Source organism: Tiliqua scincoides, chromosome 5 (genome assembly GCF_035046505.1).
Source record: "Tiliqua scincoides isolate rTilSci1 chromosome 5, rTilSci1.hap2, whole genome shotgun sequence".
NCBI lineage: Eukaryota > Metazoa > Chordata > Lepidosauria > Squamata > Scincidae > Tiliqua > Tiliqua scincoides.
In genome coordinates this window covers 7,566,412-7,592,440 of record NC_089825.1, presented here as the reverse complement: position 1 = coordinate 7,592,440, position 26,029 = coordinate 7,566,412, and the positions used below count along the sequence as shown (strand labels likewise).

The window sequence follows — 26,029 nt, the reverse complement described above, 5'->3', positions numbered from 1 at the left end:
CATTGTTAATCTTCTAGCAAGGCCTGAAGACTTTTTTATTCCAGAAGGCCTTTGATGCCCAGTAGAGGGTAAGATGGCTGCTTTTTTAATATTTCTGTTGATCTGTTGTTTTTTATTGCTGCTGGTTGTATTGTTTTTATTCTCTATTTTATAGTTTTACTGTATTTTGTAGCTTTTAATGTATATGTATTTTACTTGGGTGCCCTTCGGTAAGAAAGGCGAGATATAAATCTAATAAATAATAATATATCCTTCCGTATATTCTGCTGTAGCTTCTAGGGTCAGATATGAACATCTGGCCTATACAATTTTAAGAGCAGAGTTACCTTAAGTACAACTTCTCTTTTGTTTTCTCTCTTCTGCTCTTGTGATCCAGGAGTCATACCCTATGTCTCACCCACAGTTCAGACAGCAATATACTAAACCTATCAGCATGGTTTATATCTGTCCTATGTAATGAATATGTGAAGTAAAGAAATGATGCCTCTACCAGGAGTCAGTCCAGGAAGCTGGTTCAGCATCAGGCAAGTAGCCCATCAAACAGATAAGGCAAGATGAAGAGCCAAAAGTTGAGGACCATCAGATCTGAGATCTGATTTTTTTTCTTCTGTCATCTTCATTACATCTAATTCCACACAAACTTTAGCTGAAACTGAAACTGTACACTAAATTAAAACATTAAGTTCAGAGTAGCTTCTATTACAGTGAAAGGAATACTGTATATGGAAAGACCTTTGGTCCATGAGCTAACCATAAAGATTTCCTGTTTCTTGCTCAGTGTTTGCACCAAGTTCCAGAAACCAAAACCAGTTTCTTTCCAGTTGGTCTTGCTCTGTCTGCCAGTACATTAGTTTCCTGGCTGGTGTCCTCTCTAGATTCCAATCAGCATCTTCAAGGGTTATGTCTTCCCTTTGAAATCATGAAGGTGCTCTGCTTTGAAAATAAAGTTTCCTGTGAGTGGCAAATATCCCTCTGATCAATATTTCATGCTGCCTTTTTCTGTTCTCCTACCCTACTGGGATTTGATGGTGATTTTCAGCTGATGATGACCTAGTGGAGTCAGCAGCACACATTTTTTTATTTTCTGCTAAACTATCATTAGGAACAACACTGTCACATTTCTTCTTCCAGAGAAAATGCATGCTTCTTTCAGATGCAAGATAGGCCTGTGCCGAACAAAAGACAAAATCAAGGCACTTGGTCCCACGTTATATTGGTTGAACACATCGCCACTACCTGAACTTCATGAGCAGCCATGGGTGGAAAAACAAGACAGTCAATTATCTTCATGGTCTCCCTTATATAAATGGTACTTTTCCTGGTATGATCATTACTGTCTCTGCAATGGCTCCATCACTGGACTAGGTGCGTAGAACGACTTCCATTCGCATAATCTGGTTTCTTGGCATGTTTACAACTCATGCAAATGAACCTCCCAAGGTGCCGGAATCAGTTCTGTGGTTTGTAAACATGGTTGAAAGTTGAGATCCAGCCCAGTGAGTTACGTCACTCTGTATGTTCACCATTCAGGCCTCTTCAGCACAGAAGGGAATAGGAATGTGCCGCATCAACCTCTGTGATCAGCTGACAGCAGAAAGCTGCTGGATTGCCCAGGCCTGACAATCCAAGAGCCTGGCCTTTTGCCCTGCCCAATCTACACGGTTTTCACAAAACTCAAATTCCACTAAGAGAATTGAGCATTCAAGAGCAGTGACATAGCAAGTGAGTTGTGAAGTGTCACGTGAGGGGGTGGTGAGGCCCAGTCAAGTTGGCTGCTGCAGCAGAATGTTTTGGCAGCTTCCCAATTGTCCAGGCTGCTGCAGAACTCAGAACGGAGAAGAAGCAGTGCTCCAAACCGAGCTGTGGCTCGCAAACTGGAAATAATTGGGGGTGACATGAACACATGAGCACCCCCAATTACTTCTGTACGCTCAGGGTAGCAATGCCATAAGTCACAGCCCTGGGTGGAAGAAAAGGTAGGGGCGCCACTGTTTGTGTCATCTGCCCTTACGTGAAAGCAAATCTTTACACGGAAGCCGGGACTTGGGAGTCACCACAGCAGCAAATGTAAGTCGCAGCTGTATATCTGACAGGGAATAGGGAGTGGGCAAGCAACTAAGGACACAGCATACTCTTTTCTCATATTTTAGGGCCAAGTCACAAGACCAATTTTGCCTCATATTTGGTCTTCCTGAGCAGATTGAATGGAGTGAAAGGAAAGGGGAAGGGGGTTGAAAGGGAATATTGAAGTCACACACAGAACTCCCACTCCCCACAAAAGCCCAGTTTGGTGTCTACCTATGTATCAGGGCATGGAGGAAAAAGGATCCATAGTGTCCCAAGACATCCTTCCCAACCCCATGCAGCCCATGGCTACACCAAGCAGAAAAGAATCGTGCTCATAGGTCTGTTCTTCTTCTTCATCTGCTGTCATCACCTTGGTCTTTGTCTCTCAATGCTTGTATTTGTCGAGTCATTTGAATTGTTTTTCTCTGTAAAAAGGTTAAGAAAAGGTTTAATAGAAACAACTTCTTAAAAATTCTGGAAAACTGTTTGATCAGAGATTATTTATTATTGTTATTATTTTATTGTTGGCAACCTTCAGTCTCAAAAGACTATGGTATCGCGCTCTGAATGGTGGTTCTGGAACAGCGTCTAGTGTGGCTGAAAAGGCCGATTCGGGAGTGACAATCCCTTCCACACTGGGTGCAAGTGAAGTCTGTCCCTGGTCCGTCTTCCTGGCTATGGGCCTTCCTTCTTTGCCTCTTTGCCTCAGACTGTTGGCCAAGTGTCTTTTCAAACTGGGAAAGACCATGCTGCACAGCCTGCCTCCAAGCGGGCCGCTCAGAGGCCAGGGTTTCCCACCTGTTGAGGTCCACTCCTAAGGCCTTCAGATGGCCTTTGCCATCTGTTGCAAATCTGTACTCTGCAAATACAACCCAACTGCCTCCGATGCATTCTCGGCATCACCTGACAGGACAAAGTTCCAAACAACACAGTCCTGGAACGAGCTGGAATCTCTAGCATGTATGCACTGCTGAAACAGAGACGCCTGCGTTGGCTCGGTCATGTCGTGAGAATGGATAATGGCCGGATCCCAAAGGATCTCCTCTATGGAGAACTCATGCAAGGAAAGCGCCCTACAGGTAGACCACAGCTGCGATACAAGGACATCTGATCAGAGATAGCAGCAGGACAATTAAAGCTTGATATATGTAGCATTCTTAGATGTGAACTGAAACATGCATGTCTGTGGGATCTTCCGCTGTTCCACACTACAATGGAAGTTGGTATTTACCATAGATGAGAGAGACAGGTATGGGGGTAAATATATATTTACAATATGAGGGAGAGGGGAAATAAAGTGCAAAAATGAAATCAGGTATACTAAGATGATTCAACCATTTGGAATTAATGTAGTATTATATATGAAATGATGTCAGCAATAGTTGCAAAGGACATGGGAAGAAGAAGGGGAGAGATTATTATGAGGAAACAGGAATGGGGAAGGGATTAGGGACACAAAGAGCAGAGAAATAGGAGAGGTCCCTGAAAGAGGAGGGGGAGTGAGGGAGAAGCATGAGAGCATAGTAGAAGGATATTAGGGTTCAGTGAAGATTAGTGTTTCAAGATTAGACAAACAATGGGGGACACTTTAAACTTGGGGGAGAGAGAGAGATGCCTAAGCACATAGGAAAACGAACTTCAGGCTGAGGTGCAAGGACACAGCAAGAGAGTCCTTTAACAAACAGAAGCCCATATCACTCACTCACTCAGTGGATGAGCTTGCTTGCTATATAGCACTCCGAAAGGATCCTCGAATACTTCTAAAGGGGGTCTCTTACTACAGCTGTAGTATCATCCCTGAAAAGTTTGATGGATCAGGATACCAAAGGGGACCTGGAAGAAAGACCCCTGGTCCTGATAAACCAGGTTGAAAAATAGATGTAAGCTGAAAGTAGGGTTTTATGTATAGTTAATCACACAGACAAGTGGGATTAACAAGTCAGTGCCAGTAGGCTGCATGAGGGGGAAAGAAAGAAAGGTAGCAAGGGCTTCATGCCAGGCAGTGGCATAGCTAGAGGGGGTGCAAAGCACTAAGCCTTACAGGTGCCTGAATGCACCATGCAAGCAGCCCCTCACCTCTGAAGCCATTCCAGGTGCAGGGAGCAAACAAAGTCAAATGCACTCTGAAGAGGAGGGGAAAAGGCTGCTTGCATGTGTTCAGGCACCTGCAAAACTTAGTGCTTTGGACCCCTTCTAGCTATGCCACAGATGCCAGGCATACCTTTCTTTATCTGGTTAGTTGGAGTAAATGGTTGAGGTTTTCAGGCAGCATGGCCAGATTCCCAAGGGAAAAAACAAAATGCAAAAAAAAGGCTGTTATCAGGAGTGCTCTGCAAACAAGGCAGAGGTAAAATGCAAATGGGTTCAAGGAAAAGGGATGCCTTGACAAGGTTTTAAGCAGGCACTAAGGAGGCTAGGATGAAGCTGCTATTCCAAAATGCAGGAGAGACAAAGTGCTAAATCAGGAGGTTTCATTAGATCCGTTATACCACTCCAGGCAAGAGAAAACAAAAGGATTCTGGTGCTGAATGATCCAACACAAATAAGATTAGGGCATCACCAAGCAAGCCAAAAACCTAAATTGGAGTGAGGGGGGATTTCATGTTTGAAATAGAAGTCCTTAGGCTTGGCTTCCAAAGGCCAAAAGGATGTTTCCTATTTAGAGACAATCCAACAGTCAAAAGGTTTCCTCAAGCTGGTCAAGCACTGGTGCAAAAAAGCACTAGTGACTGAATTTAGGGAGCTAAGCATTCTGAAGATCTCCTGTGCTTAACTGAATTACAGGTGAAGTAGTGCTCTTTGGAAAAAAACAAGACATTTGCTTTGGAGGGGATCAGGGCCAGCCCAATACATCCTGACACCTGAGGCAACATGCCAAATTCCTCCATGAGGCTGCCTTCCTCCATGCCATGCCAGCCTCTCCTCCTCTCACTCTCCAAACTTCTAGCTCAGCCCTCTCCTCCCCTCTACATTTCCTCTTCCTCTCTGTCTTCCTTTTCCAATCCAGGGAGTGGAAGGAGAAGGAGGAATAGTGGAGGCAAGTAGTTGGACAGAAATGAGCATCCTCCTCACCAATCTGTTGTCTGAGGTGACTGTGCTTCTAATGGCTTCATGGATGGGCCAAACCTGGAGGTGAGTATTCCTTTATCCTCCCAGAATTCCTTGTACAATCTTGGGTTTCAGTTTTGACCAAACCCTGGTCACGTGGAGCAGTCTTGTGCCCAGGGACTACTCCAAGTGTACAAAAGGAGGTCTGTGTTTACAATGAGCAGCAGAAGGACCACCATTGCACACTGATAGTAGCAACAAAAATGGGTGAACTGGAACAGCAGGCTGGGGACACCTCCTACCCTCTGAAATTTTCAGCCAAAAAGGTATCCTGTGTATTGGAATCTCCGTAGATCTAGCGAGGAGGTAGCATGTGGTGTCAGCAGTGGCCCCTTTAAGGGTAAGGCCTGGGCATCCAGCAGAGTGTGCTGCACAGCTGCAGCCACTTGAAGGCAATAGGGCCCTCAGGGATATAAGAGCACCTGAGGCAGGAAGGGTTTGTGGGTTGTACAAGGAGTGCAGGTTGGAGAGAAGACTGACTTGGCTTATTGACTTTGGACTCTGCCTTGGATACTCTGACTGACTTTGTGACTACTCAAACAGGCTGCAGAGAGCTGAAGTGTGCTGCTATACCGGGAAGGACTGCTGCCTTAGGAACTGGATCCCTGCAGTTTAAACTGGCAAGCTACCCTGGTGGTGGAGTCTAGCAGTGCTGCTGTAGAGAACTGGGGCCATTGCTGGGGAATGAAAGGGGAGCTAATTAGCTTAGAGTGGGCATAAGTTCCCTAAGTGAGGCTTGGAGTGGGAATCTGGCAGAACATCCTGGGAGAACTTCCAGCTACATACACCAAGGGCAGCAATATCTCCATCATGTTCTGCCTTTGGTCAAGGATTGTTATGCATTTTAAAAATGCAGAATATCACATTTCTTTTAGGTGAATCTAATAGGATGAGGGAGACTCTTAAATAATATCTTCCATTTTAACTTTTCAATGTACTGCAGGGAACAATTTGATCTTCATAGGTATCCATGCTTATTAGTAAGTTTAGCCCAAGATGGTTTTGTTTCAATTTTAGCTTCTCTATGGTGGATCAATGAAACAGAATAAATCCTTCCTAATGGTTTTATTGTCCATCTTGTTCCGATGAATGGCCTTGCTAAAGGTACCATTTGCTAGCACTGTCACAACTTGAGCAAAAAGCAGCAGGGGAAGATGCAAATGTTGACAGTAAACTGCAGCACAGCAAGGTAATGATTATTTATATAAACAACACTGAGCCTAAAATTTCCCTGGGATAATGTGAGCAGATGTTATAATAATGCATTATTAAGGGATAAATGTCTATGCAAATCTTATTTATAAAAGGACACTGTTTAATTTTCAATTAATGCATCGCATTCTCTTGCCTCTCCACAAGTACGCGAAGCACATTCAGTGTTTGGGAAGCATATGGAGGCCCACAGTTTAGGGCTCATGAAAGTCGTATTTCATGTTTGTCTCAGTGGCGCACAAGGAGGTTGACTGCTGTAGGGTGGGATGCTGGGAAGCCTGTAAATCGTCTGCCAAAACTGATCTCTTTCTCATCTGCAGAGGGGAGCCGAGAAAGAAAATAATTATCTCCTATTAGACCACTACACTCTCCAAAGCAAAACAATTTTACAGATTGAGTCAGAACAAAATGATGGTGCAACAATTCAGCTGTCCTGCTGGCTTGGAAAGGCTTTATAATATGGACTGTTCAAGCTTAGATCTGTGGAGGGAGTAGAGGGGTATGAGGAAGGCCCTTCCTCTCTGTTCCTACTATGAACATCTCCAATCCACATCAAAAAACCTTAACAGCTCAAATGTATTCTTAGCCCCTGCCAAAGCAGCAATGCCAAAATGACTACCGCTGTATCCTGGCAGGAATTGCAGAGGGGTCTTCTCTGGGTAGGTGAACTTACCTGGGTGGTAAACCTCCATAGCATGGAGGGGTCTACTAGGGTCTGCTAGCAAATTTGCTGACACAGGTCTGCGGGTCATTCCATACCAAGGAATCAGTGCCGGGAAGAGAGCTAGGATTCAGATTCCTCCTGCTGCTACCACTAAACCTGCCCCCTTCCCAGACTCGATCCACTCTTCTCCTGCCCCGCTGCTGCCCAATTCTGCCTTCCCCCGCCTCCATTCTGCCCTACCTTCCCAGCCATCCTACCTTTCTGGGCAGGTAGCTAGCAATCCTCCAGTATTTGGGAGAAGGCTCGGGCCTTCCTGCCAGCGCTTCAGCAGTGCAGAAATTTGCACACTGCCAGAGCACTTTTTACAACTGCCACAAGGCAGTTGCTACCAGTGGAGCACCTGCTGCGCATGCAACAGGCCCCAATAGGACTGGGCCATAAATCACTGCCATTCCCACCCCGTGAAAAAAATATGTTTCAGAAACAGATGAAAATCTGAGACTTTACTACTGAATGCCACAATTTTGTGATCCCAGCAATTGCAGGTCAATGCCCCTGCAGCCAGGCCCCATGGAGACTGAAAATCCCCTTTAAGTTTCAACATGAGAGTGTCTTCTTTTTCTGCCACTTAAGCAGGAGGGGGAGGAGACACAGAACAACCCTGCACAGGTTTACTCAAGCAAGTTCTGCTGAGTTCAATGGGACTTACTCCCAGGAAAGTGTGCATAGGATTTCAACCATCTACTTCATTTAGAGATGTTCCTTATACGTACTTCATTTTATGATCTAACTCACATCACTCCAGTCTCTTGGAGTGGATTGCAGTACTTCAAGTGGGTAAAAACTGAAAAAAAATAAACACATCAGATAAATATAAAAAATATATTAGGGTGTTAGCCTCTGCATTTTACACAGAAGTAAGTTCCACTGTATTCAGTAAGACTTGCTTCCCAGGTGAGTTTGCATTGGATTGTAGCCTTAATGTTGCATGAGAAGCATACTACCTGTCAGGCAGCCCTTGGGAAAGAAGATAGTAGCGTTTCTCAAAGTATGCTCTTAGAGCCCTGGGGATCCCTGAGACCTCTATGGTGTGCTCCGCATGCACACCATAAGTTGCCACCATCTGCTTGGTGCTGAGCTACTCTGTGCATGCGCTGGTGCTCTGGGGTTCCCCAAAACTCCATGCATGCATCAGCGGGGCTCCTTTGCACTCGAGTGCAAAGGGCTCCAGAGACCAAAACATCTGAGAACCACTGGTCTAGAGTCCTCAAATGTTTTGTTCTCTGGAACACTTTCCACTTCTGACAATGATCTCCAGGAGTCCCAGGGCTCCAAGGAGCCCACATTGAATAAAACAGGTTCTAGCCATTAGCACATCCCTTTAAGACTGCAAATGTCTCAGTTTGGTTTCTACTGAACCTGAATTTTCTTTCCTGACATGATTGGCAACCTTCAGTCTTGAAAGACTATGGTATAAGTCTACAGCACCCGGTATTCCCAGGCAGTCTCCCATCCAAGTACTAACCAGGCCTGGCCCTGCTTAGCTTCTGAGATCAGAGGAGATCGGGCATGTGCAGGGTAACAGTTGCAGCAGCTATTGAGAAAAAAGCATCAAGCAGCACCTGGATGTCCCTGTTGATGATACCACCTCTATTTCTGCAAGAGAGGTTCTGGAACTTACCTCCCCCCCCCCAAACCACAGCCGTTCATGTATATAATAGTATATAAACTAAGTACACACTGCTGGAATTAATAAACTACCAGCCACCATCTGCTTCATTTTTTTCCACTGAACAAATCCTAACAGCAGAGAAGCACATCTTAACATCTGCCACAGTATAAAAGGTTCTCAGTGGATGCTACTGGCAAGTAGTTTCAAAGCCCCCTAAGCAGAGTTAGGACAAACATCTGAGCTGCCAAACCTTTTGGTGAGAGAATAAATAAATCAATGCACTGCATTTGTTCACAGAAAAGGAATTAAAAAACTGTTAGGAGAGGCAGAAAGAAGGGAGTTGGCAGCAACCATAGTCCTGCAGATTTGGTGACCTGAAGGTAAAGATCTGCACTGGTGTTTAATTGGTGGGCCAGGATCTTCAGGTTGGGTAGTCTGAAAAACCTACACCCAGTTTTGTAACTAGGGGCTCTGTTTCCATCTTCTTTTACTTTTATTTGTTTGTATGTCTAGGAAGGTAAAAAGATAGAAAATGAAGGAGAAGAAGGCAGGTGTATTTAGTATGTGAAAAAAGGAGAATTGAGTCTGGTGTCAGCTAGACGTTGTGTCAGGGACTACACAGATTTGTGGCCTGGCCAGGTGGAAATGGATATGGAACTCCGCTCCTGAAAGCAGAGTACTAAACATAAACAAAAGAGGGCAGATGGTGAGATGGTGCAAAGTTTTCACGCAATTAGCTGCACCTTGGTTGAGGCGTCACTGGTTTGGACATGCTGCGCTTTGGTTGTTAAAATGAACTGCAGCGGGGGGGGGGGGGGAATAGAGCAAGTGCCTATTGATCACTTGCTAATACTAGACACCATGCTATTATTTGCACACAGACCTGAGAAGCGGTTCCCAAAATGGATGCTTTGTAACAGTAACAGGAAGCAAATGTGAAAATAATAGGTAACAGCTATTTAAGAGTGAATTATTCCAAGAGACCTTCCATTACGGCTGCAAAAGTTTCTAAGTGCCGCTGCAGTTATAAAACCAGAGCATGCCAGCTTCTCTGCCCAGCTCTTTCCCTCACAAGAAAGGAAATGGATCAGGTGAAAGACAGAAAATCTATAGCAATTTTTCCCTAAATGGCCTATTACATCAAAATAACAGCTCCATATCATATTAGCAATTTTATCCCCTTTCCTATTAGCATTGCATCAAGAGGAAGATTGATTGGTGTTATGCACAGTGCAGCTGCCTGATGGGAAGAGTGGTGCCTGCTGGTTGTTGGCTGGCTTCAGAGAGCTTAAAAAGAACAGAATTTTTTTTCTTTGGAAACCATGTCACTCCCCAGCCAGAAGCTGAAGCTATGTCACAGCTGAAGTTACTGAAGCTACATCACCAGGGACTGGGCTCTTGGGCCTTTAAGTGGGACTTCAGGTAGGGCAGGCAATTGCATTGTGTATAGAGCTTTGTTTTCATTGCTTTCTCAGCTACTGATAACAGTGACGACTCTCACTTCCAGTAGCCTCCCTCTTCGACTCTCCCCCTATGCCACCTTGGGCAAGAGAAGTCACCAGTTGTCAGTGTAAGCATTCAATGAATATTCCCCTACCATTTACATTGGTTCCTATGGGAAAAGTAGCTTTAATTTATGTGTTTTTAATCATCTGCATGCAGGTTTCCGAGATGCAACTCTTGTGTACATCGAGAGATGCCTGTAAAGCTAAATCAACAGCATACAATAAGCATCAACAGCATACCAGAATATCAAAAACTATTCCAGGTCAGAGCAGTTGTGGACCTACCATAAGGTCCAATGGGGCAAAAGCCCCAGGTGTGAGGCACCAGGACCCTGTGGAAGTTTCTCTGGGCTCCCGACGGGTGGAAACTGTGCTTCTGGTTTTTCAGAAGCACAGTTTAAAGCGTTGGGGAACCTCACAGAGGTTTCTCTGACGCGTTCCTGGGTCGTGCGAGGCTCCATGAGCCTCAGGTGAGGGGGGGCAGATTTCTGCATGGGGGGGCGGCGGCAGCCCACAGGGGGGTGCCATTGCAGACCTTTGCCCCAGGTGCAAGGTCAGAGGTCTGCATAAACAGTGCAGATTTCACCAATCAGCGACAAGCAGCTAAGGAAGGGTCCAAACTTTGACTTTTGGAGTCTTGGCCATCCCTCCATTAAACACAGGTCTGACTCAGTTTGTGTCCAGTGATTGCCTAGTGTCCCAAAGTCTCTTACTTTCGCCTCCTGTCTCTGCCCCTGTGTTGCCTCGTGGCCCCAGAGCCTTCCAGATGCTTTTCTTCCTAGTAAGGCTACAGACCTAAGAAAGTTGCAAGTCAATTAGTTGCCAAGTTTTTGGTTGATTAAATTTGCATATGGATTGGAGGTATCTTTCCTTGTTCTCCCACTAGAAAGACTACATTTGTAAAATTACAAATACCACCTCTGTACATTGGAGTTTCATTTGCAGACAGGAGCTGAAGATGAATGACTCAACTATAAGTTGAGCACACCCAAATCCATGGATTTCAATGGGTTAGAAAAACCTAATCTTGCATAAAACCAGACAGTTATTCCAGAGTAAACTCCAAAGAATTTTGAGGAACCTGTTTATAATGACATTCTGTAATGGAAGATCAGAAGATCATCAGGTGGATGCTGTGGTGTTGACAGCGATTCCATGTTTTGACAGCTGGTTGACAGCTCTGGGAAGGGCAGGGCTGGCTCCACAGCTGTAATCAATCAAGGCCAATGGAGACCTGGTTGGACACCTGAGCTTCATTTGACCTTGATGGGGATTTGAATGAGCTAAGGAGGTAGCTCACAGCTGAGCTGCATTTTCACTTAATGGGACACACAGGATAAAAGGCAGCTTCAGAAGGACCAAAGGAGCTGGACGCTGACCCAGAGGGAGAGCCGGAAGCGGGACCCTGACCCAGAGGGAAACCCGGACCCTGACCCAGAGGGAGACGCTACCTGACCTGGAGGGAACCAGACCAAGAGGGCTACCTGACCCAGACCTTCAGGAGAAGGGGACTGCCAGGACTCTGCTGGAGGACACAGAAGACTGGGAAGACTGGACTGTGCTTTGGAGACCGGATTGGACTTGAATTGGAGGCTTCAGACCTTTACCCACTGAGTTAAGTGGAGTTATGGGGAGGGAAAACCTCTGGACAAGAGGACTTGCAGGGAGTGTCTGTGTTCATAGCAATAAATTTAGGTAATTGCTATAGATAAGGAGTTCTGTGTTCATTCCTTTGCACACCACAGTGGTTGTTCTAGAGATAAAGAGGGTATTAATTAGCCAAAAAGCTGGCATTGGCATAACCCCTGCTAATTGGGTAAGAGGCACTTTTTCAAGTGGGTGCTCCTCTTTTTAGCAGGGGGAGAGTAACTGGCCCACCTCACCCCAGCAGTGTCTGTTCTAGTGGCTGTCTGCTGGTGTTCTTTTGCATCCTTTTAGATTGTGGGCCCTCTTGGGACAGGGAGCCATTTAGTTATTTGATTTTTCTCTGTAAACCGCTTTGTGAACTTTTAGTTGAAAAGCGGTATATAAATACTGTTAATAAATAATAAATAAATTAGAAGGGAGTTGAGATATTTGGACAGGACAACTTGGCGCTGTGAGCAGGATTTGAAAATTAGGATAGGACACATTCCTAGTCATTTCTGTGGAAGTACCTGGAGGTATCCCCTCAAAGGATTCAGAACCAAAGGGTTTAGAGTGTAACAACAAATAAATATTTATAACCTGTCCCTACAATAAAAAAAACCAATGGCATTAATTTCCCTCAAGAAAACAGTTCCCTCCTGCAAAGAAGGAATAGTAGTTCCTGGTTGCTCTGACAACCCCTCAGACCCAAACCTGTGCTTCTTCTTAGTCTGTTATACCATCTTTGATTTCTGAACTGCCTTTTGGGAAGAGAAAGCAGTGACTGTGTAGGCTGGGGCATATCGTACGCTGATGTTACACCCATATCTATTGAAACAGGTTGCTCAGGGGCATTCTTCAGAGGGTCTGTCTGGCTGTCAGATCTTCACAGTGGAATGTAGTAGTGTAGCCCAAGGTGAAGCAACATGGTACATATGTCGCAATGCGCTGTGTAAGCAACCCCACCCACTCGCCATGCCTGCACACTGCTGCCACAGCCTGGAATGGCTCAGTCGGTGAGTGGGAAGCATCACTTACACAGCATGTTGCTGTGCCTGCCGTACTTACGGAACTGCCCTCCCTCGGCTATGCTACTGGCTGGATGAGCAGTAATTCTCCAGACATGAGGAAAGCAAGTCCAGTCCCCTCGTTCCAAGCCGCCCTCAATTCACAGACATTTCAACTTTAGTTCGGAGAGCGTTTTTCTTTTCGTTGCAAGAAATTTGATTTGCCTGCCATCTCTAAAATGGTTTTGAGATACTTCTGCTTTAGTAAGAATAGGCCCTCAGTTTGGCTGCACTTGTCGTAAAAGGCGACTAAACAGCCACCGGGTAGATGGGACTCATTAGCCTGGGAAGGCAGCTCATCTGAGAGAAGGAAAACTCTGATCCCAAACCTCCACTGCCTTGTGGCTACATCCAGCTATGGAAAAGGCTTCAGGAGTCAACCTCGAGGCAAAATCCGGAGCCGGAGTCCCTGAGGCAGTTCATGGCTGAACACAGTCACGCTCTGGCAACTCCTGCGACGCCGCTGGAAACAACCATATTGGCCTCTGCCTTTCCATTGGACCATTTCAGCAACATGGAGAGGGGGGATTTGCTGCATGGGTAACAGCCTATCCTCTATACCTACTTTACCCAGGCTTCGCGCACTGGAGAGGACACTCTGTTCCAGAACCACCATTCAGAGCGTGACACGATAGTCTTCTGAGACTGAAGGATGCTAACAACAGACGCTGTTCCAGAACCACCATTCTGAGCGCGATACCATAGTCTTTCGAGACTGAAGGTTGCCAACAATAAAAAGAAGAGCTGTGTGCAAGGATTTCTCTACACTCAAAATAAATATTGAAAAAAGAGTGTCAAGGTTATACAAACTGTCTTGGTAAAATAGAAAGAGGTGTACTTGAATTGTTAACATAAGAACATAAGAACAGCCCCACTGGATCAGGCCATAGGCCCATCTAGTCCAGCTTCCTGTATCTCACAGCGGCCCACCAAATGCCCCAGGGAGCATCTGGCATTCTGACATAACCCATTTCTAAAATCAGGAGGTTGCGCATACACATCATGGCTTGAACCCCATAATGGATTTTTCCTCCAGAAACTTGTCCAATCCCCTAAGTTGCATATCTTAGTCAAGAGATCTGCAACTTCATTCTTCAATTCCTTAATAACTCTTGGGTGGATGCCATCAAGGCCCAGTGACCTATTGATCTTTAATTTATCAATGAGGTCTGAAACATCTTCTCTTTTAACCTCTATCTGACTTAACTCCTCGGTCAGGAGGGGCCGTTCAGGCAGCAGTATCTGCCCGAGGTCTTCTGCCGTGAAGACAGATGCAAAGAACTCATTTAATTTCTCTGCCATCTCTAAGTCTCCTTTTATCTCCCCTTTCCCTCCTCACCATCCAGAGGGCCAACTGCTTCTCTGGCGGGTTTCCTGCTTCTAACATATTTGAAGAAGCTTTTATTATTCCCCTTAATGTTGCTGGCCATGCGTTCCTCATAGTCTCGCTTGGCCTCCCGTATCACCTTCTTACATTTCTTTGCCACAGTTTATGTTCCTTTTTATTCTCCTCATTAGGGCAAGACTTCCATTAATTTAACCCACAGAGATTCTACGGTGGAGTCGGACCACCTTCAATCTCTACTTTGCTGGATTCTATCCCTTCCTTAACATAAACGGCCACCCCACCTCCAACACACCCCTGCCTGTCTCTCCTGTAGAGTTTATAGCCCGGGATTGTGGTATCCCACTGATTCTCCGCATTCCACCAGGTTTCCGTTATGCCCACTATGTCAATATTTTCCCTTGTCACCAGACATTCCAGTTCTCCCACCTTTGCTCGTAGACTTCGGGCATTCGCATAAAAGCATTTGTACACAGAATGCCCTAGGATGGGCTGCTTATTCGCTCCTTTGTCCCCACATCCTCTCATTGTGCCAAACCGTCTATCACATCCCATTATGCTACCTTTCCCAATTTCTTCTCCTACTCTGCCTTTGTCTTGTTGTTCTCTAACCTCCCCATCCTCATCCCATAGGGATGAGGAGTCCCGAACCGGATGCCCCTCAGCTCCTGTCGGCCTTCCCCCAGGGATCAGTTTAAAAGCTGCTCTGCCACCTTTTTAATGTTATGCGCCAGCAGTCTGGTTCCATTCTGGTTCAAGTGGAGCCCGTCCCTCTTGTACAGGCCCCGCTTGTCCCAAAAAGTTCCCCACTGCCTAACGAATCTAAACCCCTCCTTCCTACACCACCATCTCATCCACGCATTGAGACCCCTGATCTCCGCCTGCCTAGCTGGCCCTGCGCGTGGAACAGGCAGCACTTCAGAGAACGCTACCTTTGAGGTCCTGGCTTTCAGCTTCCTGCCTAAAAGCCTAAATTTGGCCTCCAGGACCTCCCAGCTACACTTGCCCACGTCGTTGGTGCCGACATGCACCACAGCCGCTACCTCTCCCCCAGCACTGTCTACTAGCCTGTCTAGACGAGAAGTGATGTCCGCAACCTTCGCACCAGGCAGGCAAGTCACCATGCGGTCCTCACATCCGTCGCAAACCCCCCTCTCTATGTTTCTAATAATCGAATCCCCCACTACAAGAAGCCCCCGACCCCATATGTCAGCATATTGACAGCTGTTGCGGCTGCTGCCAGAGAAGAGGAATGTTCTTGAACATCTGCATGAAAAGCTCTATGTCTCCAGGCCAAGCTCCAGGGTCTCCATCACATTTATGAATGAGCTCTGGAATTGTATAGACCAGTTCACTGGAGAGCATCTCCACAGACAATAGCTATTTCATGTGTGAATTCCTGCCTAAAGACACCCTTTTGATTGGTATCACTTAATTTATAAATTTACACTCTGCCTTTTTGCACAGAAGCACACAGAAGGTGATTTACATTCAAAATAAAATGACATTATAAACAGATAGTAAAACATACTCCTTTGTTATGTATGGCTTGGTATGGTATGGCTGTTCAAGGTTTCTTTTAATTACATCAGCATTGTCTTTTTTTCATTAATCTCTTTCATTCCCCAAAGCATTTAATTAGACTGAAAGTCCCTTGAGGACAGAAGTTAGAATTTGAATGGGAGAGAGAATTGTTGTCAATCTGAGCCCATGGGACAGAATAAGATACACATCAAATCAATAAATAAAGCCATCAGTGTTCTGCCAATACTGTATGATTTAAAAAAAACAAAAAACTATACCATCAAAGTTTTTATGTCAGGGCAGCTGACCACATAGGTATACTTGTAGGTATGTATGAACACATCTGACTCAGCAGGTTGCCATGTACACTAAGTTAGGTATGTGAACACACTACAGTAGTCTCACTTCCAGGGCAATACTCCTTTATAAAGATCTTGGCAGGTAGGATATGAGCTTTATTGATCTCAGCCTGATCAAATATTTATCATGTAGCAGCTCACTGAAATGTGTTGGGAATTCTAATGCACACTTTACTTACATTTCACAGATCCCAAAACACCTTTATGCGCTGTTGACCAGCAGAGCACATGACTGTCACTGACAGTCCTGGCAGGTGATCAACTGGATAAATGGTTAAGGAGAATTCTACAAATAACTGAAAAAACTCTCTCTCTCTCTCTCGCTCACCCTGACTTGTAACCCAGTAAATCCTCATAACTTCCTGTGAATGTAAGTACCCATCAGAGAGTTTCTGAGCTGTTACATTACAATCAAGGAGATCTAGAAAAAGCATAGGGGAGCCTTCTTTCTGATACTCAAAAATCAGCACTGGAATGCTTAATTAAAATACATCACCCATGAACTACCCTTCAGAAATAAATCCAGCTTAGTTTCAAAACTAATGAAATTCTTTTCTCCTGCGACTATCACAGGCTTCCAACTAACATTCCCAGGTGTCTCCTACCCATATACAACATTTGGTCCATCTACAGAACTGATTAATTACTGAAGTCACAGACAAAAGCACAGAAAAAATTCCCCCAGGAACCACTGCATTCTATACAAAATATAGCTGTTGTTCAAAGTTGCCTCTTTGTGCTTGATGCCCCCTTTTATTGCTTCAGTATACACAATATTGAGCAAATACTGATACTTCTGATTTCTGTTTTCTATGCAGCCGCAAGGTCTACTGTTAGGGCTCAATGCTTGGTCTTTTACTCAGTAGGGGGAGGCTCTTTCCTCCAAGGAGCCTGCTTCGCAGATAGAAAACTGAAGAGAAATTCCAGGTTTGCTTTCTGATGGTGGCATCTCCCAGAGACTCCAGCCAGAGTCTCCATGGCTCTGTTGGCTGAAGACACAAGAGATTTTGGCATTCACAGCATATTTTCTAGAACTGGTCTATGACCCCTCTCCTAGGCCTGCATGCAGTTTTTCTCTGAATATTTGTTTTATTTTTTAAAATGCTGTTGGTGTGGTTTGCATACCTCTGCCCTTACCCTGCCTCCACTGGTCTGGGCGCAAGGCAGAATTGGGGAAAGCGGGCAGCCTGATTGGCTGGGGCCTTAATTGGGGTGGAAGAAGGGTGAGCGAGAGTACTTAACTTACCTCTCAGTTGCAGTGTTTCCTTTGACCCCACCTGTCCACCCTTTGCATAGTCTGAGAATAGTTGGCCACCCATACGGGGGCCAGGTAGAATTTTTTTGCTGGCACCCTGATTGGCTTTTGGCTGGCAATGTTTGCGCCTACCCCAGACTAGCACTGGTGATTGGGTTAATGTTAGGTTTAGGGTTCCCTGTTGTTCACTTCCTTGGTCACTTTAGGCGGGTGTCATGCAGGGTGGATAGGCAGGGATTAACTGTTGATGTCCATTCTGATATCCACAAGGCTAAGGGGGGAGCTCACACATTGCTTGCCGGCTCTGTGAGGCTGGCTAGCAAGCCTCTTGCATAGTACCGTACATGCTAAGAATACTGCAGCTACCTCGACCCTTCGGGGTTGGGCATGAGAAGCTTGCTCTGTCTTTGACGGAGTGCAGCTTTGAGCCAGGTGGTTATGTCCATTTTTCCTGGGGAGATAGGCAGTGATAACCTCTGCACCACCTTAGTGCCAGCACGATTGGGAGGTGGAGCTTGATCTTGTGCTGCAGCTGTTTCTATGCAAGTTAGGCTGAAATCGTATACACACTTTCCTGGGAGTAAGCTCTATTGAACACAATGGGACTTACTTCTGAGTAGACATGCATAGAATTGTGCCCTTAATGAATAAAGTAGCCCAAGCCTCTGTCTTGCATCGTTATTTGTGGGGATGCCTGGGTGATGAAGCTGCAGAATCTGCAATCTGAACTGGAAGAGCCACATCGGGAAGGAGTTTTTTTTAACCCTTTTCCTTACCCATGAACGTTTTTTTCCTTAGAGTGTTTAAGGGTCTATCCAAAGTGAAAGGGAGCATTACAATGTGGGTCTGTAAATTGCCTTGGGCTTTTGGAAAGGTGGGAGGTAAATGTCTTAAATGAATAAATAAATTATAGGAGTATTTGATGCCATTGCATGACATGCGAATCCATCTGGAATGGATTTTACCTGTTAAATAACTTCACTAAGCTTCCATCCTACATGCACTTACTTGGGAGTAAGCCCTATTAAACAGTAGGATTTATTTCCACATAGAAATAATGACAGGATCAGACTGCACAATCATTTTCAACTTCTGTTGCCTATCTGTTCTTCTGAACACGTTATTCACTTTGAATCCAGACTTTTTAACAATTAATCATTGTTTTAACACCCAAGCAACTCAGTTATTCATTTAAGCATTGCTCCTAGATCAGTGTCGATAAGAAAGCCCTGGAATAAAAATGGAATACTCTCAAAGCACTCTCTGAAGATGAAAAGAAATGGCTTAGCCAGAAAGAGAGGGTTATTTTGGAGTGCAAAAGTAAAGGTCATAGAGATGATAGTGTAATATACTGTGTTTGTAAGGAAATTCTATTGCAGTTAGTCAACTGTGCAACTTCTTTGTCTTCAAATTACACACTCAGTTACACCCACAGAAGAGTTGCATAATGACTAGGAAAGTTTCAGGTACTGGTTATGTGGCATAGCAAGGGAAGAAGTTGAACCTGGTTCTTTTGCTGGACAGTTGTTGGCAACCTTCAGTCTCGAAAGACTATGGTATCGCGCTCTGAATGGTGGTTCTGGAACAGCATCTAGTGTGGCTGAAAAGGCAGATTCGGGAGTGACAATCCCTTCCACACTGGGAGCAAGTGCAGTCTGTCCCTGGTCTGTCTCCCTGACTATGGGCCTTCCTTCTTTGCCTCTTTGCCTCAGTCTGTTGGCCAAGTGTCTCTTCAAACTGGGAAAGGCCATGCTGCACAGCCTGCCTCCAAGCGGGCCGCTCAGAGGCCAGGGTTTCCTACCTGTTGAGGTCCACTCCTAAGGCCTTCAGATCCCTCTTGCAGATGTCCTTGTATCGCAGCTGTGGTCTACCTGTAGGGCACTTTCCTTGCACAAGTTCTCCATAGAGGGGATCCTTTGGGATCCGACCATCATCCATTCTCACGACATGACCGAGCCAATGCAGCTGTCTCTGTTTCAGCAGTGCATACATGCTAGGGATTCCAGCTCATTCTAGGACTGTGTTGTTTGGAACTTTGTCCTGCCAGGTGATGCCGAGGATGCGTCGGAGGCAGCGCATGTGAAAAGCGTTCAGTTTCCTCTCCTGTTGTGAGCGAAGAGTCCATGACTCGCTGCAGTACAGAAGTTTACTCAGGACGCAAGCTCTGTAGACCTGGATCTTGGTATGTTCTGTCAGTTTCTTGTTGGACCAGACTCTCTGTGATTCTGGAAAATGTGGTAGCTTCTTTACCAATGCATTTGTTTAGCTTGGTATCGAGTAAAAGAGTGTCGGATATCGTTGAGCTAATATAGACAAAGTCATGGACAACCTCCAGTTCATGCGCAGAGATTGTAATGCAGGGAGGTGAGTCCACATCCTGAACCATGACCTGTGTTTTCTTCAGGCTGATTGTCAGTCCAAAGTCTTGGCAGGCCTTGCTAAAACAATCCGTGAGCTGCTGGAGATCTTTGGCAGAGTGGGTAGCGATAGCTGCATCGTCGGCAAAGAGGAAGTCACGCAAACATTTCAGCTGGACTTTGGACTTTGCTCTCAGTCTGAAGAGGTTGATTTTGCTGGACAATCAAACATAATAAGGTAGAGACTAGCATTTCAAGGGAATTCTAAGATTTATTAATGCAAAAGAAGGGAGGAAGCCTGAGCGTGTAGAATGAATGTACCACATCTGCAGGTGCAGGACTCTATTTCCAAAAGCATCTCCACATTTAAAAAAAATATATATAAGTACAAGGAACAAAACCACCAAGCACAAAAGGGAGAAAGAGCCTATCCTATTCAAGAACATTGTTCTGCTAGCTTTCCACTTGCATGGAGATTATTCCATAGGGGAGCATTCAGAGGTATGGCTACCATTCTACCATACACCTGCAATGATACATCCATTCTACCATTTAAGCACTCTGTGACCCCATTCTTCTGCAGTCGTAGGCAGAATTTAGTTGCTTGTCATCTGAACATGGAACCTTGTGACAATGTCCATTTGCCATCACAACTGGGCGAACAAACAATAACTATATTTTGTCTCCCAATCCAGAACTGGGAACCCATCACAAACTTGTTCAAGGCAACATGATGGTGACTGCACAGCAGGAATTGCAAAGAGGACAGAGATAGTGCACAAGACAAGGCAAGATCTTGAAGGCCATGATGTCTGAACTAGTCCAAGAAGATACATATAGTTGGGCTGTCAATCAGAAGGCCTCCGTCTTTTATGATCAGCATGTGAGATTGGCTCCTAAAGTTGAAAAAACATACATAAGGGAGCAGGAAAGGGATCAAGCAGTTGCAATACTTTTCCTTGAGTAAAGGATAACAGGAGTTGAAGCTGCCTATTTAAAAAAACAAATAGTACTTTAAAGATGACATAATGTGTCTCTCATAACATTAGAACTGCCAATGAGATTCCTGGACTTTTGTTAAACAATGAAATGTATTTAATGGTAAATACAGACAAAAGGAAGAAGTCCTTGAGTTTTGCGTTGTATGGAGTCAGAAGGAGGGAGTGGGGATGTATGTGGGGGGGGGGGCAGCTGGCAAACAGGAGAGGTTCTTTACCTTTCAGTTTTCAATTCTCCCTTTCAATGCCCACTAGGCATTGTTTTTTAGATTTTTCCCCCAGATGTGTTCAAAATCCAGCGGAAGGAGGGAAGAGTCTTGGGAGGACATTTGTGAAAGAAATTCAGTGGGCACATGAGATGCTAGATGCCTCCTATTTGCCAATCCTTCCCTTTAAATGCCTCCCCTCGTTCTTTATAACCACAGCAAACATGGGATTGAGACCCATGCTCAAATTAGGGGAAAATTATATAGAGAAGCTCTTAAGGAAATGCTCCAGCTCTGCTCCCTGACTCCTCCAATTCTAGTCCTATGGCTCTCTCATAGTTTTCTAAAATGGAAGGATCACACAAAGTAACGGCCTGGGTCCTCCTATGATCCCAGTACTAATCAGGACCATGTTTGCCGAGATATCTAGTTTTGGTTTTCAGATGGAAGGATTAGGCGAAGTCAAGGAGAATTGACCTATTAATGGGTATGAGCTATGACATCCAAAATTTCCCCTTCTAGACAACCATTAAAAGCACAGCACCTGTCTTGTTTTGTACCCAGTTATCTTACATAAGAACAACCCCACTGGATCAGGCCATAGGCCCATCTAGTCCAGCTTCCTGTATCTCACAGCGGCCCACCAAATGCCCCAGGGAGCACACCAGATAACAAGAGACCTCATCCTGGTGCCCTCCCTTGCATCTGGCATTCTGACATAATGCAAATTAAGATGCATAATGCCAGATGCATCTTAATTTGTAGTTTTCCCCCCTAAGCATATTAAGGGATGCATTTTGTCAATGGTGAGTTTTACCGGAAGCACAGCCTTCAAAAGTCCACTCCCTATGCAGTTCTTGTGTCAAATGTAAACAAAAATGCCAATAGATGCTTTTATAAACCCAAGAGACAGAAGGAAATGCTCTTCTAGATAATCCACAACATGCAACCCAGGTTATGTATTCCATAAGATGGCTCTGCAGGCGAAAAACGGAGAAAGCAAGCAGTTAAAGGAGAATAGAAGAATATAGGAGAAACTTCCTGAATAACAGAGCAGGAGCTCCATTAACAAAACATTTTGAAAAGCATAAACAGGAAGGTTCTAACTTTTTTAAGCACTTGGGGGGAAAAGTACAGAGTAGGATGCCAACCAAGCAACCACCCAACCCTAAAGACGGCACTGCCACCAAATGCAGCAGCTACAAAGCAGCTACCATTGCATCCTGCTGCACCATTGCAGCCACCAGAAGTTTCCTCCAGGAAAGGAGACTTTCGTCCCCTCCCTCTGGGGAAAGCCCCAAGCCCTGCAATGGGGCTTTTCAATAGCCTGTGCAGAGTTGAGAGATTCCATTTCAGGCTGGAAGGTTCCTCCCCCTGTTCACAAAGTAATTAAAGCCAGAAGGAAAGGCTTAAAAAGGTAATCAAAATTCACTTCAAAAAACTGCATGAGGGCCCAATTCTATCCAACTTTCCAGTGCTGATTCAGACATGCCATCAGGTCATGAACTGCATCCTTCAGCAGGGGTGGGGACAGTCACAGAGGCCTCCTCAAGGTAAAGGAATGTCCTTTCCTGCATTGTGGGCGGGCTGTGTTGTGACTGCATGGGGCTGGAAAGTTGGGTAGGATTGGGCCTATTTCATGTATAGATCATCTTTCATCCATGGAACTCAAGGTGTGCATGCTGGTAGAAGCACATGATTAGCCATCCCAAGGTGAATGGCAACGTATTTTCCCAGGACTTACATAGTTCTGGGAAACCATATGTAGTCAACTAAACCTAGTGTCCTGTCCAAAATATTCCATCTCCCAATGCCCACTTTTTGGCTAATTAACATCTCCCCTTCTCCAGAAACGGCAGCTGTGGTGTGCAAAGGAATTGCTGAAAACTCTTATCAGTCTCTGAGCAATTAACAGAATTTATTGTTACATAAACATTCCCCTGCAGTTCTTCTTGTCCAGAGGCTTTTCCTTCCCCCGAAACTTAACTTGGCTTAATGGGTAACGGTCTGAAGCATCAAGTCCACAGCAGTTTCAAAGCACAGTCCAATCCAGCAGCTTCCCTGCATCCTCTTCCTTGGCTGGGTCCAACACAGATCTGTCAGGCAGAGTCCTGGCAGTCCCCTCCCCTCCCCCCTCTCTCTGTATTCTCCTTTTCTGCATGTGTTATGCTCCATCTACAGCTGCTTTTTATTCCTGCAAACGCTTGTTATCCAAATTAGGCTGTGGACACTAGCCCTGCCCTTCTCTGAGCTGTCAACCAGCTGTCAAAATATGGGAATCACTGTCAACACCACATCATCTACAAGGTGATCTTCTGATCTTCCATTACACCTAGTCACTGCTATGTCATTGGTGAGCTGCATAACACTTTGCAAAATCAAATTATGTTGAATTGCAACTATTTGGGTGGTGATCAATATCAGGAAGACAGGGCATTGCCCCACAGGGATGGCACCATGGCATCTTTAGACCAACTCCCCATCTGCTTCATGGACCTGCCACCTGAACGGCAGATTTCAAGCAGGAAGTGGGAAGACTGTTTCAAAAAGGAAGACAGTGTTATTCCTGTTAGTCTGTGCAACTGTATTTTTTTAACGATTTTTGGTATGAGAACTGGGTATTTACACCAATCTTCAATAGTTCAGTATGCTGCAGTAGACTATGTTCCAAGAACAAAACATGGACTCACAGATATCAAGGCAACGATTGCAAGAAAGATTCAAGGTTTGGAATAAGTAACGGTAATTTAGGAGAGAACATGTCCCTTGGTGAATTTATCTTAATGGGGTGAAAATTAAATCCTGGTTTGTTATATGAATGAAAGCATTATTTTTCTCCTTAAGAGTCTCTTTCTTTTACTGAATTAGACCTAATAGGCCTATTAAGAATACGATCACTTCTAACAGCAATGGATTCCCAAGAGCACAATCATTCCATTTTCCAAAATACTTACCATAATTGTGTTTTGTTCAGAGATTAGTTCTGTTTTACTCTTGGGATCAATTACAGCTCAACTTAGAGCTGGAAGGAAAAGGCTTTCTTTCCTCCCCCCCCCCCCCACCTTCTTTAAGTGAATCCTCCTGGAATGCATGCCAACCATTCAGTTCAAAGGGTATGTTAGTATGTTACTAAAGTCCCAAACATGCATCTGTTAGACCCAAATCCTAACCAACTTTCCAGCACTGGCATAGCGGTGCCCATGGGACGTGTGCTGCATCCTGCATTTAGGTGGCACTCATGGAGGCCTCTTCAAAGTAAGGAAATGTTTGTTCCCTTACCTCGGAGCTGCATTGCCCTTATGTCGGTTCTGGAAAGTGGGTTAGGATTGCGCCCTTAGTCATTTTGACACTTTCTATTCAAGATGCCTCCCCCCCATATTGTTTTGTGCCACTTACTTGCTTGGCTGCATCATCCTGGTCCTGTAGTTATGATCTTGTTTAGCATCAGTGGAAACAAAGCTGATCCCTCTTACAAATTCAAAGCCAGGTATTGAAAAATGTACTTCTATTGTCCAGCACCTCTACTGATTGGAGGCCCTAGCAGCGTAATGTGCTAAACATGTGCAGCTCATTTCAGTTCATACTCCCTGTGTGATTATATGAAAATAGCAGGTGCAAAGGACACCAGGGTGACCTCATGCATAGTACACAAAATTCCTTTTCGTAAAGGAATCTGATGCAGGAAGATCATGAACCATGTTCCAGGTAAAATTGATGCTCATTGGTGAGATATAGAACATGGACCATAATAAAAAGGCAAGATTGTATCCAATCAGCAGTGACACAAAGAGAGGGTATCTGGCTTGGCCTTGGATCCATACTTCCAAATCAATTCTCAGAGCAGGCTTGAAGGCTAAGAGCAGCATTGAATAGGTTACAGATATTTCAGCGTGGTTTGGTTCATTGAATTCTGCAGGGAATTACACATCGAATTATCTATAACATGATGGTATTATTCAGAAATATCAAGATTTTACCATTTTGGCCAGTAGTGGTGTCTCTCTCACATACACACAAACATACACACCTCCAAAGGGATGCCACTGTAGCCAGGGACAGTGTCAAGGCAACATACTGAGGGACAAGAGAGAGGGAATCATAGGCTGGAGAATGTCACTGGCAGAGGGTTCCAGAGCTGGAAAGGACAACTTTCCAAAGCCAACTCTCTTATCTAATGTTTTTTTAAATAAACCTCTTAATTAAATATAAAGTCAATATCTTTAGTGATTCCCCTATGAACATAAGAACATAAGAACAGCCCCACTGGATCAGGCCATAGGCCCATCTAGTCCAGCTTCCTGTATCTCACAGCGGCCCACCAAATGCCCCAGGGAGCACACCAGATAACAAGAGACCTGCATCCTGGTGCCCTCCCTTGCATCTGGCATTCTGACATAACCCATTTCTAAAATCAGGAGGTTCCGCATACACATCATGGCTTGTACCCTGTAATGGATTTTTCCTCCAGAAACTTGTCTAATCCCCTTTTAAAGGCGTCCAGGCCAGTCGCCATCACCATATCCTGTGGCAAAGAGTTTCACAGCCCAACCACATGCTGAGTAAAGAAATATGTTCTTTTGTCTGTTCTAACTCTCCCAACACTCAATTTTAGTGGATGTCCCCTGGTTCTGGTGTTATGTGAGAGTGTAAAGAGCATCTCCCTATCCACTCTGTCCAACCCCTGCATAATTTTGTATGTCTCAATCATGTCCCCCCTCAGGTGTCTCTTTTCTAGACTGAAGAGGCCCAAACGCCGTAGCCTTTCCTCATAAGGAAGGTGCCCCAGCCCCGTAATCATCTTAGTCGCTCTCTTTTGCACCTTTTCCATTTCCACTATGTCTTTTTTGAGATGCGGCAACCAGAACTGGACACAATACTCCAGGTGTGGCCAGGTGTACTAGGTAGGTGATACAGTGCCAGCAGATGCAGCCACAGTACCTTTTCTAACTGGAAAAGTAATCTAATTCTGTTTCTGGAAAATATCTTAAACACCAAAATGTGGTGTTTTGTGTTTTTATTCAGATGTTGACATCAAAAAGGCAGTTTAATTAAAAAAGAAAAACA

At 44.9% G+C, this 26,029-nt stretch overlaps 1 pseudogene; it reads right to left on the bottom strand.

Moving 5' to 3' along the window:
- Window positions 1-8,527: 8,527 nt before the first annotated feature.
- LOC136654663 (5S ribosomal RNA) lies at window positions 8,528-8,644 on the bottom strand (annotated as a pseudogene).
- Between the last annotated feature and the right edge of the window lie 17,385 nt (window positions 8,645-26,029).